The sequence below is a fragment of the Nuphar pumila genome, chromosome 11 (assembly GCF_984573655.1).
Source record: "Nuphar pumila chromosome 11, dmNupPumi1.hap1.1, whole genome shotgun sequence".
Lineage (NCBI taxonomy): Eukaryota > Viridiplantae > Streptophyta > Magnoliopsida > Nymphaeales > Nymphaeaceae > Nuphar > Nuphar pumila.
Window position 1 is genome coordinate 9,960,229 of NC_143259.1, and position 15,728 is coordinate 9,975,956.

Here is a 15,728-nt window from a genome sequence, read left to right on the forward strand (position 1 = left end):
CGTGGATTTGGTTAGGGTGTTGAAGTGGTACATATAGTATAAAATGAGAATATGTGACTAGCTCGGCTGCTGCGCGTCAGATGCTCTAACAATTGTAACTTAATCTTTTTCCATTTGGTCGATTTTCACCAAACAGTTGTCCTGGGTTATATCTCAAATTTCATCTGTTTTTTCCTTTTTGGTGTTGTGATTGCTGTTTTCTCCGGATGCTCATAATATCTTATTCTTTACTTTCACTGTTGCAATTGTCTGTGTTTTGGCATAGTTGCTGTTGGCAATGATTTGAAATTATCCGCGCTTCTGAGTGTAAACTATGAAGCATAAAAATTTAATGGTTGAATTTCCTAATATGAGCCAACTTATGCTCCAGCTAATACTTTTCTGGTTGGGTCTTTGATATGTATGCCTTTTGTTTATTTTGCCGAAATTACTGCAGCTGGCATTTAGTGATGTGAATTTTGAGGCAGTTGTGAATGTTTGCTCATGTTAATCTATTTTCATGTTTGGTACTTCGTTTTTTAAAAGTTTTTGATGTCAAACATTGGCGCTTTGTAGTTATTATTTGTAGTTATTATTAGCATTTTTTAAGTTTTATGATTATTGATATGATGCCTTTGTTTTCTATTCATGCTACACGGATACTGTTTTTGCCACTAACACTATTAGATTTGTTACAGCACCAAGTGTTATTTTTTGTGGTGCGTAATTTGGCAATGAAGATTACTTGACAGCTTTAAATGCCAGTTCTGCTTCAGAAAATTCATGATTGACCAGCTGATCAATAACTGAGCCATGTGTCTTTGTATATAAGTTCCTGCATTTCTGAATGCCTGGAATTGCGTCTATCATTTTGGGGCTTCCTTTTTTTTATTGTGTTTAAGCATATTGAATTATATGTTTTATAAGTGAAGCATGTTCTTAAGATTTGGTCTGAGCTGGAAATGTTTTGGCGAGTTTGATCTGTTTGTGGGCCATAATATTTTTTGTTAATATTATGTGAAGAGATGTAGGGTGACGTTTGGTTTTACATAATTTATTTGTAAGTTGCCCTGAGTGCTTGACATGGGCGACTTCTTCCTTCTTCCTTTCTCCAATTAGAATTGAATCATTGCCTTAAAACTATCGAAAATCCAGGTACTTTTCTGTTTTTTTTGTGTTCTTTTGAGAGGAATGTGAGATCTGTGAGCCCTTAAAATGGTTGTTTTCTTCGCTTTTTTTTTGTTTTCGATTGAATTCAATTTTGGTTTGCCATTTAGATTCGGTGGTGGCCGCACGTGCATAACCCCGGGCTCCTCTGAAATCCCTCGTGAGGAAGGAAGTCCCATTGCTCCGTGCTAGATCAATTGTGTGCCGAGTGTTGCATTTCAGCCGATCTTGTACACTTTTCTTCCATGGCTGAGCTGTGTCAAAGATGCACCCACAGTTCATTTCTTTTACTTTTAATTTCCGTGAAAGACTGGTACTTCGTATACCAGTCGTCATCTCAAAGATTTTAAGGGAGTTTGTTTTTGTGAATTTTTGACCGTAATATTATCCAACATTTTCTTATTTCCTTTGGTTGATTCAGCGTTGGTTGATTTTGGTGAATACTTGGTATTCTTGAGTGGATAGTATTTCTTCACTTTTTTTTGTGGACGTCTATTGACGAATTCATGGACAAGATGGTATTGGTAGCTCAAATGTTTAATTGGCCATCAGATTTGGGTCGATGTTTTGGGCTTCCTTTTCTTTTATCTTTTTCTTTTTAAATTTCAACGATCTAATATATTTTAATGTTCAGTTAAATGTGATGAAATTTCTTGTATTTGTCATTGGATTCAACGATTGGCCAAAGGAAATGTAGGCCTAAGTCATCCTTTTTGATCACTATAACGTTGCTTCATTTTCTGGGGTTTTGTGATTGCTGTATCAATTTATCTTGGTTACAACAATGCATGAAGGTTGGTGTCTTTGGCTTCTGATGTTTACTTGATTCTGGGGCTTGGGTTTGGTGTTCTTGAAAAAGTATTCTTTTTCAGGTTCTATTCTAATAGTTATTTTTGTCAACTCATGCCTTTTGTTGCAGTGATTTGTGGTTAGGGATTTATCAATAAAGTGGTCTTAAGAGATCATAAAGGTATTTTGCATGCGTGGATTTCGTTAGGGTGTTGAAGTGGTACATATAGTGTAAAATGAGAATATGTGACTAGCTCGGCTGCTGCGCGTCAGATGCTCTAACAATTGTAACTTAATCTTTTTCCATTTGGTTGATTTTCACCAAACAGTTGTCCTGGGTTATATCTCAAATTTCGTCTGTTTTTTCCTTTTTGGTGTTGTGATTGCTGTTTTCTCCGGATGCTCATAATATCTTATTCTTTACTTTCACTGTTGCAATTGTCTGTGTTTTGGCATAGTTGCTGTTGTCAATGATTTGAAATTATCCGCGCTTCTGAGTGTAAACTATGAAGCATAAAAATTTAATGGTTGAATTTCTTAATATGAGCCAACTTATGCTCCAGCTAATACTTTTCTGGTTGGGTCTTTGATATGTATGCCTTTTGTTTATTTTGCCGAAATTACTGCAGCTGGCATTTAGTGATGTGAATTTTGAGGCAGTTGTGAATGTTTGCTCATGTTAATCCATTTTCATGTTTGGTACTTCGTTTTTTAAAAGTTTTTGATGTCAAACATTGGCGCTTTGTAGTTATTATTAGCATTTTTTAAGTTTTATGATTATTGATATGATGCCTTTGTTTTCTATTCATGCTACACGGATACTGTTTTTGCCACTAACACTATTAGATTTGTTACAGCACCAAGTGTTGTTTTTTGTGGTGCGTAATTTGGCAATGAAGATTACTTGACAGCTTTAAATGCCAGTTCTGCTTCAGAAAATTCATGATTGACCAGCTGATCAATAACTGAGCCATGTGTCTTTGTATATAAGTTCCTGCATTTCTGAATGCCTGGAATTGCGTCTATCATTTTGGGGCTTCCTTTTTTTTATTGTGTTTAAGCATATTGAATTATATGTTTTATAAGTGAAGCATGTTCTTAAGATTTGGTCTGAGCTGGAAATGTTTTGGCGATTTTGATCTGTTTGTGGGCCATAATATTTTTTGTTAATATTATGTGAAGAGATGTAGGGTGACGTTTGGTTTTACATAATTTATTTGTAAGTTGCCCTGAGTGCTTGACATGGGCGACTTCTTCCTTCTTCCTTTCTCCAATTAGAATTGAATCATTGCCTTAAAACTATCGAAAATCCAGGTACTTTTCTGTTTTTTTTGTGTTCTTTTGAGAGGAATGTGAGATCTGTGAGCCCTTAAAATGCTTGTTTTCTTCGCTTTTTTTTTTGTTTTCGATTCAATTCAATTTTGGTTTGCCATTTAGATTCGGCGGTGGCAGCACGTGCATAACCCCGGGCTCCTCTGAAATCCCTCGTGAGGAAGGAAGTCCCATTGCTCCGTGCTAGATCAATTGTGTGCCGAGTGTTGCATTTCAGCCGATCTTGTACACTTTTCTTCCATGGCTGAGCTGTGTCAAAGATGTACCCACAGTTCATTTCTTTTACTTTTAATTTCCGTGAAAGACTGGTACTTCGTATACCAGTCGTCATCTCAAAGATTTTAAGGGAGTTTGTTTTTGTGAATTTTTGACCGTAATATTATCCAACATTTTCTTATTTCCTTTGGTTGATTCAGCGTTGGTTGATTTTGGTGAATACTTGGTATTCTTGAGTGGATAGTATTTCTTCACTTTTTTTTGTGGACGTCTATTGACGAATTCATGGACAAGATGGTATTGGTAGCTGAAGTGTTTAATTGGCCGTCAGATTTGGGTCGATGTTTTGGGCTTCCTTTTCTTTTATCTTTTTCTGTTTAAATTTCAACGATCTAGTATATTTTAATGGTCAGATAAATGTGATGAAATTTCTTGTATTTGTCATTGGATTCAACGATTGACGAAAGGAATGTTGGCCTAAGTCATCCTTTTTGATCGCTATAACGTTGCTTCATTTTCTGGGGTTTTGTGATTGCAGTATCAATTTATCTTTGTTACAACAATGCATCAAGGTTGGTCTCTTTGGCTTCTGATGTTTACTTGATTCTGGGGCTTGGGTATGGTGTTCTTGAAAAAGTATTCTTTTTCAGGTTCTATTCTAATAGTAATTTTTGTCAACTCATGCCTTTTGATGCAGTGATTTGCGGTTAGGGATTTATCAATAAAGTAGTCTTAAGAGATAATAAAGGTATTTTGCATGCGTGGATTTGGTTTGGGTGTTAAAGTGGTACATATAGTATAAAATGAGAATATGTGACTAGCTCGGCTGCTGCGCGTCGGTTGCTCTAACAGTTGTAGCTGATTTTTTTTCCGTTTGGTAGATTTTCACCAAACAATTGTTCTGGGTTATATCTCAAATTTCATCTGTTTTTTCCTTTTTGGTGTTGTGATTGCTGTTTTCTTCGGATGCTATTCTTTACTTTCCCGATTGCAATTGTGGGTCTGTGGGCATTGTTGCTGTTGGCAATGATTTGAAGTTATCCGCGCTTCTGAGTGTAAACTATGAACATTAGAAATTTAATGGTTTGAATTTCTTAATATGGGCCAACTTCTGCCCCAGCTAATACTTTTCTGGTTGGGTCTTTGATATGTATGCCTTTTGTTTATTGAGGCCAAATTACTGCAGCTGCCATTTAGTGATGTGAATTTTGAGGCTGTTGTGAATGTATGCTCCTGTTAATCCATTTTCATGTTTGGTCACACATTGATGCTTTGTAGTTATTATTTGCATTTTTTAAGTTTTTTGGTTGTTGATATGATGCCTTTGTTTTCTATTCATGCTACACACGGCTAGTGTTTTTGCCACTAACAACCCTATTAGATTTGTTGACAGCACCAAGTGTTGTTTTTTGTTTAACTTAATTTGGCAATGAAGTTTACTTGACAGCTTTAAATGCCAGTTCTGCTTCTGAAAATTCATGATTGACCAGCTGATCAATAACTGAGCCATGTGTCTTTGTATATAAGTTGTTCCTGCATTTCTGAATGCCTGGAATTGTCGCTATCATTTCGGGGCATCCTCTATTTTATTTTGTTTAAGCATTTTAAATTATATGTTTCATGCATGCAAAATGTTCTTAAGATTTGGTCTGAGCTGGAAATGGTTTGTGGAGTTTGATCTGTTTGTGGGCCATAGTATTTTTTGTGATTCTGTGAAGAAATGTAGGGTGACGTTTGGTTTTACATTTTGGCTGTTTATTTATACTGTGTCCTGATTTCTGGGCTAAACAGTTTTGTTCCTGAATTTTGAATATGCATATCTTGTGCCTTTAGGGCATGTTGGTTAACCTTATATGAGTTTGTGAATATCATGCAAATGAGAGTGAATCTTGTTTGGAAATGAAAATAAGAAACCAAGTGATGAAATCATATCACATTTGTTGTGAATCTTATGTGACTTCAAATTGTGATGTTGAACGAGTTGTTTGAAATCACATGTGATTCCAAATCACCTAAGATGACAAACATTATGTTATTTGTTATTGCAGATTGATAGTTGTATCGCTTTCTTGCTCTGTGATGTCTTCCAGTACTTCCGTCAATAGTGGATAATCTACCGTTCACTTCTGTGATTGTAATGTTATTTGAAACGGAAAGAAGACATTCGCCGGGACAAGAACTAAATATCTATGTGATTTTTCCTTCTAAAGTTCTCTATTACTCCAACTTTGATTAAGTTATTTTTCTTGTCAGATTTTGTTTAGTTCAAAATTTTATGGCCGATGATCTGTCCATATATTGAGCAGCAGTGGTTCCAAGTCCTTGATATCCAGGAGAACCTACTTGGAGTTGCCAGTCCACGCCATTGATATTTTGGATCCTGTCTGAGGCTATTTGCGTTACATGTTTTGTGATTCTTCTTTCGGTTACTAAATTGTTAAAATTGTTCTGGTGCGTGGACAAATTCATTGATGAAATGAAATTGTGGGAGGAGATTAGTATGTGCGGTGCTTGTGAATGCATTGCTGCATGTCATTGTGTTTAATTTCATGTGAAATGCAATGGTTTGAAGGGGTTGGTTTATGGGGTGTTTGTTAGTATGGTGCTGCCTGTCATTATGGTTAAAGCTTGCTCGGTCTCATTCGTGCTGTAAATAAGTCGAGCCTGAACCTTGTTCTAAAAATCGGGCGTGCAAATAAACCGGGCTTCATCGACCTGTCATGCTCGAGTCTTTTTTTTTAACTTAAAAGTTGAAGAAACCGTACCCGTTTCAATAGCCTGGTGACACTGGCTCAGCTTGCTTTACATACTGTCGTCGTTATACTGGCTGTGTAAAACATCGAGGCTATTTCCCCTAGGAATGCAAAAAAAATCGAGTCGACTAAGGCTTGGCTAGAACGTGTTTGTGCTGTATACGAGATTAACCTGAACCCTGATTTAAAACTTGGATGAGTAACATGTCGATCTTGATGGACCTTGAGAGCTCGTTCAGGTTCGACTCATTTTTTTATTTATAACTTTAAGAAACAACATTTGTCACAAAGACATGATTGCACTGGCTCAACCTGCCATACCTTCGTGCTGATAACGTGATGCTAGAACCCCTGCCCTCGCTATCTATTTTGTGCATTGGCTTGCTTTGTGGGGTAGACCCATGGGAATGGAACCTTGACTGCTCGTCAAGCAGTCGACGCCCCCACCGCACTAGGGCAACCTCTTGGGGCACTCGGCTTGTTTTCTAAATATTTTGATATTATACAGCTGTCGAGAGCGGGTCAGATATCCAATTAAATAAGTCTCATTTGCTGGTTCCCCTATTACAGTAGTAATGGTAATTTCTCGGCACCAAGAAGTGTGATTTTTAAATGGGGTGCTATGTCTTTATGTGGAGGACCGAACGTATCTCTTTTTTTCTCCCTACCCATCCTAACTTCTTCCTCTTTGTGCAATTTTTTTTTAGTGTTCCTTCTATGGATCTCATTTTTTCCCTCTAAAATGACGGGCATCACACCCCTGAAACCTTTTTCTAATCAGTTGTAGACATCATGTTGTAGTGTGCCTGAACCGAGCGGAGCTTGATCCGGGCTCAGCTCAGAACGCCCGTGGTGCAGACTCGGGCTGATCTCGAATCGAGCTTGTACACCAGGTTACTTGGCCAAGCTCTGCTCGATCTTGGCTGGTGTGCATCCTTGCTCCGACACACCCTGCGAGAATCGAACATGGGACAAAGGGGTCAGCACCTTCTTGCCAGGCTTGCTGCCACTCAAGTCACCCGGATAGGTGTCTTGTTGTACATCAAGTTAAGGGAAACTTTTAACTTAAACGTGACAGGATCAGTTGCTAGGGGTGGTAAATGAGCGAACAAACCAAATAAAGAGTGATCAATCTTTACTCGTGGCGAAATGTGCCAAGCTCAAGGTCAAGCTAAATGAGCTGAGTTTGAGCTGATATAAAAAATATATTTTTCAAAAATGAAGTTAATAGAAATCAAAACTATACATTTATGAAGCCAGGCTCAAACTGACTAATTTATAATATAAAATTCATTATTTCAGTGTTGTAAGCAACATGATTTGAACTCTAAACTTATTGCTTAGCCAATTACATGAACTATACATACTCCATAATATAAATTATATGTAAAATATATTTTTGACTATTTAATCAATCTACATTAGTCCCACATTCATTTTTCATGTTTAGGTTGCCGAGTTTATATATTGAGTTCGAACAAGCATTTTGTGAAGTGAACCTAGGCCAACCCATGAGCATCTCATTTCATCTCTCATCTGTAGCAGCTGCATACCTATTTTTTTTTTTAAAATAATCTAAGAGCTTTTTTCATCTATAACTTGAAGAAACTGCACTCGACATGAAGACCTGGTCATGCTAGGTCAACCTTCCATATATATGGTTGTCGTTCCGGTGGTGTAAAACTCCGAGTTTAGGATATAATTGTTAGTATAAATTCATTTAGCTTGTTGGGATCCTCTAATGGACTGTCTCGTCTGACTCGAACATGTGACATCCTGCACGATTGCAAAAAAGGCAGATAAGTCCAGATCATCATAAATCCAAATAAAAAAAATTTAAGCCTGTAAGTTCAATATTGAGTTTGGATCTAAACAAGGCCTCATGTACTAGAATCGACTCCGGATCCAAATTTTACAACAAATTATTAAGGTTTATGTGTTAAAATAGGTCTGGTAAACGAGCTAAACCTGGCTCGGCTAATTAAGTGTATACAACTGTTCGAGCCTAGCTGAGCCCCACCTCGTTGCGAGCTGATAACGAGCAGCATCAATCATTTGAAAAAAAAAAAGAGTGAGTTTTTTTTTTCATGAATGAAACCTGTATAATATGGATAATATAATACTAGAATATATACATATTGATATTTAAAATATAAAATGACCTATGCTAACTGACCAAGCCAAGCTTCCCATGTTCGTACTCGACTTGTATACCTGGCACCTAGATTTGCTTGTCGAACCCAAATTACAAGCGGAGTGCAGCTTTTCACGAGCCGTCTCAACAACGAGCTGCTTGTCTCATTTCCCAGCCATACTGAAACTGAAACGATTGGATTAGGTAATGATCTGAATGGCGATCCAACAGAAGATATCAAACACATCCAACTTCAAACAACGTTCCGTTAACAGGCTCAAATACGATCTGAGTGCACAATCACACTCTATTTTTAAGACCCACATCAGAAAAAAAAAATTTATCGAATCGAGCTCAGCGGTCCTACGGATCCGATCCATTAGGACATCAAGACCCAAGTACAAAATATAGAGTTCGCGAGCCATGCTGTACTATTTTCATAATTTTATCAGAACCGAAATGGCATTTGTGCAAATTTCCTATGGGTCTAGGGTTTAAGCGTGCCTATAAATATCTTCTCTTTCCCTTCCACTTTTTATGCGTTCGGTGTCGCTCGGAGGTTTTCTTTTCTAGGTTTAGGGTTTCCTTCTCCAGAATACCCTAAACCTTAGAACTCAAATTCTTCGGAAGTGGGCAAGTAAAACCTACAATCTCCTCATTATGTCCTATTAAGCAAACCCTTATCTTAGAATTCTTCTCCATTTAGAATTGAATCATTGCCTTGAAACCCTGGAAATCCAGGAACTTCTCTGGTTTTTTGCATTCTTTTTGAGAGGAATATCAGATCTGTGAGCCCTAAAAATGGTTGTTTCCTTCGCTTTTTTTCTTGTGTTGGATTCGATCCAATTTTGGTTCGTCATTTAGATTCGATGGTGACCGCACGTGCATTACCCCGGGCTCCTCTGAAACCCCTCATGAGGAAGGAAGCCCCATTGCTCCGTGCTAGATCAATTGTATGCTGAGTGTTGCAGTTCAGCCGATCTTGTACACTTTTCTTCTACGGTTGAGCTGTGTCAAAGATGCACCCACAGTTCATTTCTTTTGCTTTTAATTTCCGTGAAAGACTGATACTTCGGATACCAGTCGTCATCTGGAGATTTTAACGGAGGTTGATTCAGCATTGGTTGATTTTGTTGCATACTTGGTATTCTCTAGTGGATTGTATTTCTTTGCTTTTTTTTGTCCACGACTATGGTCGAATTCATGGACAAGAATGTATTGGTAACTTGAGTGTTTCATTGGCCGTCAGATTTGGGTCGATGTTTTGTGCTTCCTTTTCTTTTATATTTTTTTTTTTAAATTTCAGCAATCTAATATATGTGCATATTCAAATAAATTTGATGAAATTTCTTGTATTTGTCATTGGATTCAACTATTTGCCGAAGGAATGTAGGCCTAAGTCAACCTTTTTGAGCGCTATAAACTTGTTTCTTTTTATGGGGTTTTTGTGATTGCAAGATCAATATATCTTGGTGATATGGTGTTCTTGAATTTTTTTTCTTTACGTTCTATTCAAATAGTAATTTTTGTCAACTCATGCCTTTTGTTGCTGTGATTTGTGGTTTGGGATTTATCAATAAAGTCGTCTTAAGAGATCATAAATTTTTTTGTATGCGTGGATTTGGCTACGGTGTAGAATTGATAGATATAGTGTAAAATGAGAATATGAGACTTGCTCGGATGCTGCGTGCCGGTTGCTCTAACAGTTGTTTCTGAATCTTTTTCCATTTGGTCAATTTTCACCAAACAGTTGTCCAGGGTTATATCTCAAATTTCATCTGTTTTTTCCTTTTTGGTGTTGTGATTGGTGTTTTCATTGGATTCGCATAATATTTTATTGTTTACTTTCCCTGTTGCAATTGTCGTTGTGTGGGCATTGTTGCTGTTGGCAATGATTTGAACTTATCCGCGCTTCTGAGTGTAAACTATGAAGCATAAAAATGTAATGGTTGAATTTCTTAATATGAGCCAACCTATGCACCATCTAATACTTTTCTGGTTGGGTCTATGATATGCATGCCTTTTGTTTATTAAGACGAAAATACTGTAGCTGCTATTTAGTGATGTGAAATTTGGGGCAGTTGTTAATGTATGCTCATGTTAATCCATTTTCATGTTTGGTACTGCATTTTATAAAAGTTTTTTATGCCACATTGATGCTTTGTAGTTATTATTTGCATTCTTTAAGTTTTTTGATTGTTGATATGATGCCTTTGTTTTCTATTCATTTTACACGGCTACTGTTTTTGCCACTAACCCTATTAGATTTGTTGACAGCACCAAGTGTTGTTTTTTGTGGTGCTTAATTTGGCAATGAAGATTACTTGACAGCTTTAAATGCCAGTTCTGCTTCAGAAAATTCATGATTGACCAGCTGATCAATAACTGAGCCATGTGTCTTTGTATATAAGTTCCTGCATTTCTGAATGCCTGGAATTGCATCTATCATTTTTGGGCTTCCTTTTTTTTATTGTGTTAAAGCATTTTGAATTATATGTTTTATAAGTGAAGCACGTTCTTAAGATTTAGTCTAAGCTGGAAATGTTTTGGCGAGTTTGATCTGTTTGGGGGCCATAATATTTTTTGTTAATATTATGAGAAGAAATGTAGGGTGACGTTTGGTTTTACATAATTTATTTGTAAGTTGCCCTGAGTGCTTGACATGGGCGACTTCTTCCTTCTTCCTTTCTCCAATTAGAATTGAATCATTGCCTTAAAACCATGGAAAATCCAGGAACTTTTCTGTTTTTTTGTGTTCTTTTGAGAGGAATGTGAGATCTGTGAGCCCTAAAAATGGTTGTTTTCTTCGTTTTTTTTGTTTTCGATTCTATTCAATTTTGGTTTGACGTTTATATTCGGTGATGACCGCACGTGCATAACCCCGGGCTCCTCTGAATTCCCTCGTGAGGAAGGAAGTCCCATTGCTCCGTGCTAGATCAATTGTGTGCCGAGTGTTGCAGTTAAGCCGATCTTGTACACTTTTGTTCCATGGCTGAGCTGTGTCAAAGATGCACCCACAGTTTATTTCTTTTACTTTTAATTTCCGTGAAAGACTGGTACTTTGTGAATTTCTGAGAGTAATATTATTTGACATTTTCTTGTTACCTTGGGTTGATTCAGCGTTGGTTGATTTTTGGTGAATAATTGGTATTATCGGATGGATAGTATTTCTTCGTTTTTTTTTGTCCACGGCTATTGTTGAATTCATGGATAAGAAGGTATTTGTTCCTCAAGTGTTTCATTGGCCGTCAGATTTGGGTCGGTGTTTTGGGCTTCCTTTTCTTTTAACTTTTTTTTTTAAATTTCAACCATCTAATATATGTGCATATTCTGATAAATTTGATGAAATTTCTTGTATTTGTCATTGGATTCAACGATTGGCAAAAGGAATGTAGGCCTAAGTCAACCTTTTTGATTGCTATAAAGTTGCTTATTTTCCGGGGTTTTGTGATTGCAGTATCAATTTATCTTGGTTACAACAATGCATCAAGGTTGGTGTCTTTGGCTTCTGAAGTTATATGATTCTGGGGGCTCGGATACGGTGTTCTTGATAAAGTATTCTTTTTCAGGTTCTTTTCTAGTAGTAATTTTTGTCAACTCATGCCTTTTGTTGCAGTGATTTGTGGTTAGGGATTTATCAATAAAGTGGTCTTAAGAGATGATAAAGATATTTTGCATGTGTTGATTTTGTTACGGTGTTGAAGTGTTTCATATAGTATAAAATGAGAATGTGACTAGCTCGGCTGCTGTGCGTCAATTGCTCTAACAATTGTAACTAAATCTTTTTCCAGTTGTCCTGGGTTATATCTCAAATTTCATCTGTTTTTTCCTTTTTGGTGTTGTGATAGCTGTTTTCTTCGGATGCTATTCTTTACTTTCCCGGTTGCAATTGTCGGTCTGTGGGCATTGTTGCTGTTGGCAATGATTTGAACTTATCCGCGCTTCTGAGTGTAAACTATGAAGCATAAAAATTTAATGGTTGAATTTCTTAGCATGAGCCAACTTAGCCAACTTTGTGCACCAGCTAATACTTTTCTGGTTGGGTCTATGATATGTATGCTTTTTGTTTATTGAGACGAAATTACTGCAGCTGCCATTTAGTGATGTTAATTTTGAGGCAGTTGTGAATGTATGCTGTTGCTAATCCATTTTCATGTTTTGTACTGCATTTTATAAAAGTTTTTGATGTCACACATTGATTCTTTGTAGTTATTATTTGCATTTTTTTAAGTTTTTTGATTTTTGATATGATGCCTTTATTTTCTATTCATGCTACACGGCTACTGTTTGTACCACTTACCTTATTAGATTTGTTGACAGCACCAAGTGCTGTTTTTTGTGGTGCGTAATTTGGCAATGAAGATTACCTGACAGCTATAAATGCCAGTTCTGCTTCTGAAAATTCATGATTGACCCAGCTGATCAATAACTGAGCCATGTGTCTTGTATACAAGTTCCTGCATTTATGAATGGCTGCATCTTTAATGTCGTTTAGATGAAGAGACTAAAGAGCATGACTGTTGCCACTGCAAATCATTGATTGTTAATGTTTTAAAGTGATGCAAAAAAACAATTTTTTTATGCTTACCTTTGGCTATAAAAGTGCACAATACTAACCAATTTTTTGCTCTGATGACTTACTGAGTTTTTGTTTTTCCCTTTTATTGCAGAAAATTCCAGCGAATTCCAGTTGAATTTGATTTTCCTACATAAAATGTGCCACATCTAACCATGTTATTGTATTCAAACTCCATTTATCACAGTGAACTCCAATCTTCTGCTTGACCAATATCTACATAACAGCATATTTTTCCGTAATGTTGAAACTTAATAAAATTGGGTGAGTTCAGGCCCAGGGTTATGTAGCTGCTTTGTGCTGTCATATCTGAAACTTTCTAAAGAACAGAGGAGAAAAAAGGAAAAAGTAGTAAAATAGAAAATATAAATGCTTGAGTAGATTGCGTAAAAACTGCCATAAGCTATCATAAGGAAAAGTAAAAGGAAATTTATTACATATGCGCACCTAACTTAAGGTGAAATTACGTTTAACTGCATGGATTTTCAAACTTTTCAAACTTCTCAGATCAGCGCTTCTGTTAGCCTACTTCCAGTTATGTTTAATTAACCCGTTATGCTTTTCGGTTATGTATATAAATAAGCATTTTTACCATTTTTCTTTCGTCGAATGATTAGATGTCCCAAGAAAACCCCTTTCTTGTAGCTGCTTAAAATAGCAAACAGGCTCAACTCGTGCATGGATTGGAAACCCATCAAAGAATGGTCAAGCTCAAAAAGCTAAAATCAACGTAGTGGGCACTAACTGGGTTCTATTGGTGTGTAGAAACTCCATAACTCATGATATCCTCCATCAAATGGCTACACACAATTGGGATCTTGTGGAAGTTCAATATGGATTAGAATAAATTGCTATCACCCTCATCATCACTATCGTCACAACATAATCAGACCCATCATCCAAGACACTGATAATCGACCCTCCAAAGAGGTAGAAAGTTGTTCGCTTAAAATCAAATCCTCAGCCTTTTCTCAGTTGCTGGTGTCCTTGTAACAACGCGTCATATTCAAACAAAAATGTAAAGTGTAAAATGAGTAATTAAAACTGATAGTATGTACCTTATCATATTCAAACGAGGGCAGTGACATGAGCAATTTCCTAGTAAGTTAAGCGGCTGTATTAAAACTTTGTATACTTCGGTTAAACGTATATTTGCCGTTAGGCATTTAAATGTAAATTTCTCATGGCATGTATTGTTGAGAATATCATAGTTGATTATTTCTCATGCATTGCATGATTATTCAGTTAACGCTACCACATCATTTTATGCATTTGGAAGTCATGCAGATTATGAACTGCCGTTTTGTTTGAAACGTATGTTATATACAAAAATTAAATTTCAGGATATGTTCCATTGACCCTAGGTATGATTCTGGTTACTGTTGAATAAAAAAGGTATGCATTTAAATTACTAAAATTTCTGAGTATGAATCTGAAATATAAAAGAGATTCGGGTATGTTTTTGTAAATAACCCAAGAACAAAACCTAAAGTTGTTTTTTTTAATAATTGTAAAGGGGAGATTTGAGATAAGAATGTGAACCGGGAAAGTTTGGAAACTAATCACAGTTGTGGTTTTGGTTAACCACCGAATAAATGAAGTACATAGTTGAAATACCATTTACGGTCGTGGTGTTTAGGTGTGGCAAAATTTGACACGACTCTCCAACCCGCTTCTTAGCCTGGTTTGGCTTAAACAGGTTGACCTGCCTAACCGGTTTATTAAATGGGTCGGGTTCATGTTAGGGGTATGCCAAATGGGTTAGGTGGATGGGTCAACCCGTTTACCCAAACCTGACCTGCCAACCCGCCCACCAACCCGTCAGCCCGTTTACCCCACCCAACCCGTTTATTAAACGGGTTAACCGTGTTGGGTTACTCGTTTAATAAATGGGTCGGGTTTGTGTTTCCCACAGCCGGCCCTTTTAATAAACGGTCGGGTTCGTGTTGAGGTATGCTCACCCGCCGACCCGATATGATTCTGAGTTAAAAAAAGGATTGGCATGTTTTTGTAAATAACCCTAAATAAAATCCAATCCATTGACATCACTAACCCAACAAAGAGAGCATGCTTGGTTGCCTTGTCTAATAACCACAGTGACAAATGTCGCCAGATTTATAAAAATGTGGTAATAATATTACAATAAATTGCCTGAAAGTTTAAAAGGGCAATTTCTTGCAAGATTTTTAAAATATCGCGAGATTTATGAAAAACCTTAAATATCGTGATTTAAATGCGATATTTTTAAACGGCTATTTATCATGAAAAAATTGTGTATTTTTATTTTTAAATAAATTTTATTAATATTTCTTATAAAATTAAAATTTTTATTTATTTTATTGCCAAGATTTTGCCAAAAAAATGCAAGAATTATGTTTTTTTTAAATTCTCATGATTTTTTGAAAATTGAGATTTTATCATTTGTGATGTTTGTCACTATATGGGGCTTGGGGCGGAAGGAAAAAATGGGCCCCCTATTAATAATAGGAGTTTGGGGGCAATGCCTCCGAATTTTTCTTAAAGAATCAAAATAACAATAAAATTTGCATTCACATTAAACAAATATAATATTCCAAATATTTATATTATATTAAATAAAAATATATAAAATATTTATATAAACTACCTAAACAATACACGTTTGATTGTTTTAGTGACAAAAATAGTTATCAAATCAGTTTAATGAAGTTGTTCAACATTAAATAATAGAGATTAACTAATACAAATATTTATATTATTTTTAGATTTAACTAGCAATAACATCAATTAACAGAAATTAACC

The 15,728-nt window shown here is 36.2% G+C and overlaps 1 long non-coding RNA gene and 14 other non-coding genes across 15 annotated transcripts; all 15 read left to right on the forward strand.

Moving 5' to 3' along the window:
• The first annotated feature begins 272 nt into the window (after nucleotides 1–272).
• LOC149821912 (small nucleolar RNA U36a) lies at nucleotides 273–357 on the forward strand. The gene has a single exon (XR_016426290.1). It is a non-coding gene; the product is annotated as a small nucleolar RNA U36a (small nucleolar RNA).
• Nucleotides 358–705: 348 nt separating this feature from the next.
• LOC149821913 (small nucleolar RNA Z223) lies at nucleotides 706–796 on the forward strand. The gene has a single exon (XR_016426307.1). It is a non-coding gene; the product is annotated as a small nucleolar RNA Z223 (small nucleolar RNA).
• A 472-nt stretch (nucleotides 797–1,268) lies between these two features.
• On the forward strand, nucleotides 1,269–1,425 carry LOC149821914 (small nucleolar RNA snoR134). Its single transcript, XR_016426278.1, has one exon. It is a non-coding gene; the product is annotated as a small nucleolar RNA snoR134 (small nucleolar RNA).
• Nucleotides 1,426–2,400: 975 nt separating this feature from the next.
• Nucleotides 2,401–2,485, forward strand: LOC149821915 (small nucleolar RNA U36a). The gene has a single exon (XR_016426295.1). It is a non-coding gene; the product is annotated as a small nucleolar RNA U36a (small nucleolar RNA).
• A 335-nt stretch (nucleotides 2,486–2,820) lies between these two features.
• On the forward strand, nucleotides 2,821–2,911 carry LOC149821916 (small nucleolar RNA Z223). The gene has a single exon (XR_016426308.1). It is a non-coding gene; the product is annotated as a small nucleolar RNA Z223 (small nucleolar RNA).
• Nucleotides 2,912–3,384: 473 nt separating this feature from the next.
• LOC149821917 (small nucleolar RNA snoR134) lies at nucleotides 3,385–3,541 on the forward strand. Its single transcript, XR_016426282.1, has one exon. It is a non-coding gene; the product is annotated as a small nucleolar RNA snoR134 (small nucleolar RNA).
• Nucleotides 3,542–4,504: 963 nt separating this feature from the next.
• LOC149821918 (small nucleolar RNA U36a) lies at nucleotides 4,505–4,590 on the forward strand. Its single transcript, XR_016426298.1, has one exon. It is a non-coding gene; the product is annotated as a small nucleolar RNA U36a (small nucleolar RNA).
• A 314-nt stretch (nucleotides 4,591–4,904) lies between these two features.
• Nucleotides 4,905–4,995, forward strand: LOC149821919 (small nucleolar RNA Z223). Its single transcript, XR_016426313.1, has one exon. It is a non-coding gene; the product is annotated as a small nucleolar RNA Z223 (small nucleolar RNA).
• Nucleotides 4,996–9,246: 4,251 nt separating this feature from the next.
• LOC149821920 (small nucleolar RNA snoR134) lies at nucleotides 9,247–9,403 on the forward strand. The gene has a single exon (XR_016426275.1). It is a non-coding gene; the product is annotated as a small nucleolar RNA snoR134 (small nucleolar RNA).
• An 853-nt stretch (nucleotides 9,404–10,256) lies between these two features.
• On the forward strand, nucleotides 10,257–10,341 carry LOC149821921 (small nucleolar RNA U36a). The gene has a single exon (XR_016426291.1). It is a non-coding gene; the product is annotated as a small nucleolar RNA U36a (small nucleolar RNA).
• A 334-nt stretch (nucleotides 10,342–10,675) lies between these two features.
• Nucleotides 10,676–10,766, forward strand: LOC149821922 (small nucleolar RNA Z223). The gene has a single exon (XR_016426310.1). It is a non-coding gene; the product is annotated as a small nucleolar RNA Z223 (small nucleolar RNA).
• A 469-nt stretch (nucleotides 10,767–11,235) lies between these two features.
• On the forward strand, nucleotides 11,236–11,392 carry LOC149821923 (small nucleolar RNA snoR134). Its single transcript, XR_016426273.1, has one exon. It is a non-coding gene; the product is annotated as a small nucleolar RNA snoR134 (small nucleolar RNA).
• Nucleotides 11,393–11,527: 135 nt separating this feature from the next.
• LOC149821924 (uncharacterized) lies at nucleotides 11,528–13,155 on the forward strand. The gene is made up of 3 exons (XR_016426195.1): nucleotides 11,528–11,628; nucleotides 11,828–11,939; nucleotides 13,041–13,155. It is a non-coding gene; the product is annotated as an uncharacterized LOC149821924 (long non-coding RNA).
• Nucleotides 12,287–12,371, forward strand: LOC149821925 (small nucleolar RNA U36a). Its single transcript, XR_016426294.1, has one exon. It is a non-coding gene; the product is annotated as a small nucleolar RNA U36a (small nucleolar RNA).
• Nucleotides 12,719–12,810, forward strand: LOC149821926 (small nucleolar RNA Z223). The gene has a single exon (XR_016426304.1). It is a non-coding gene; the product is annotated as a small nucleolar RNA Z223 (small nucleolar RNA).
• Nucleotides 13,156–15,728: the final 2,573 nt, after the last annotated feature.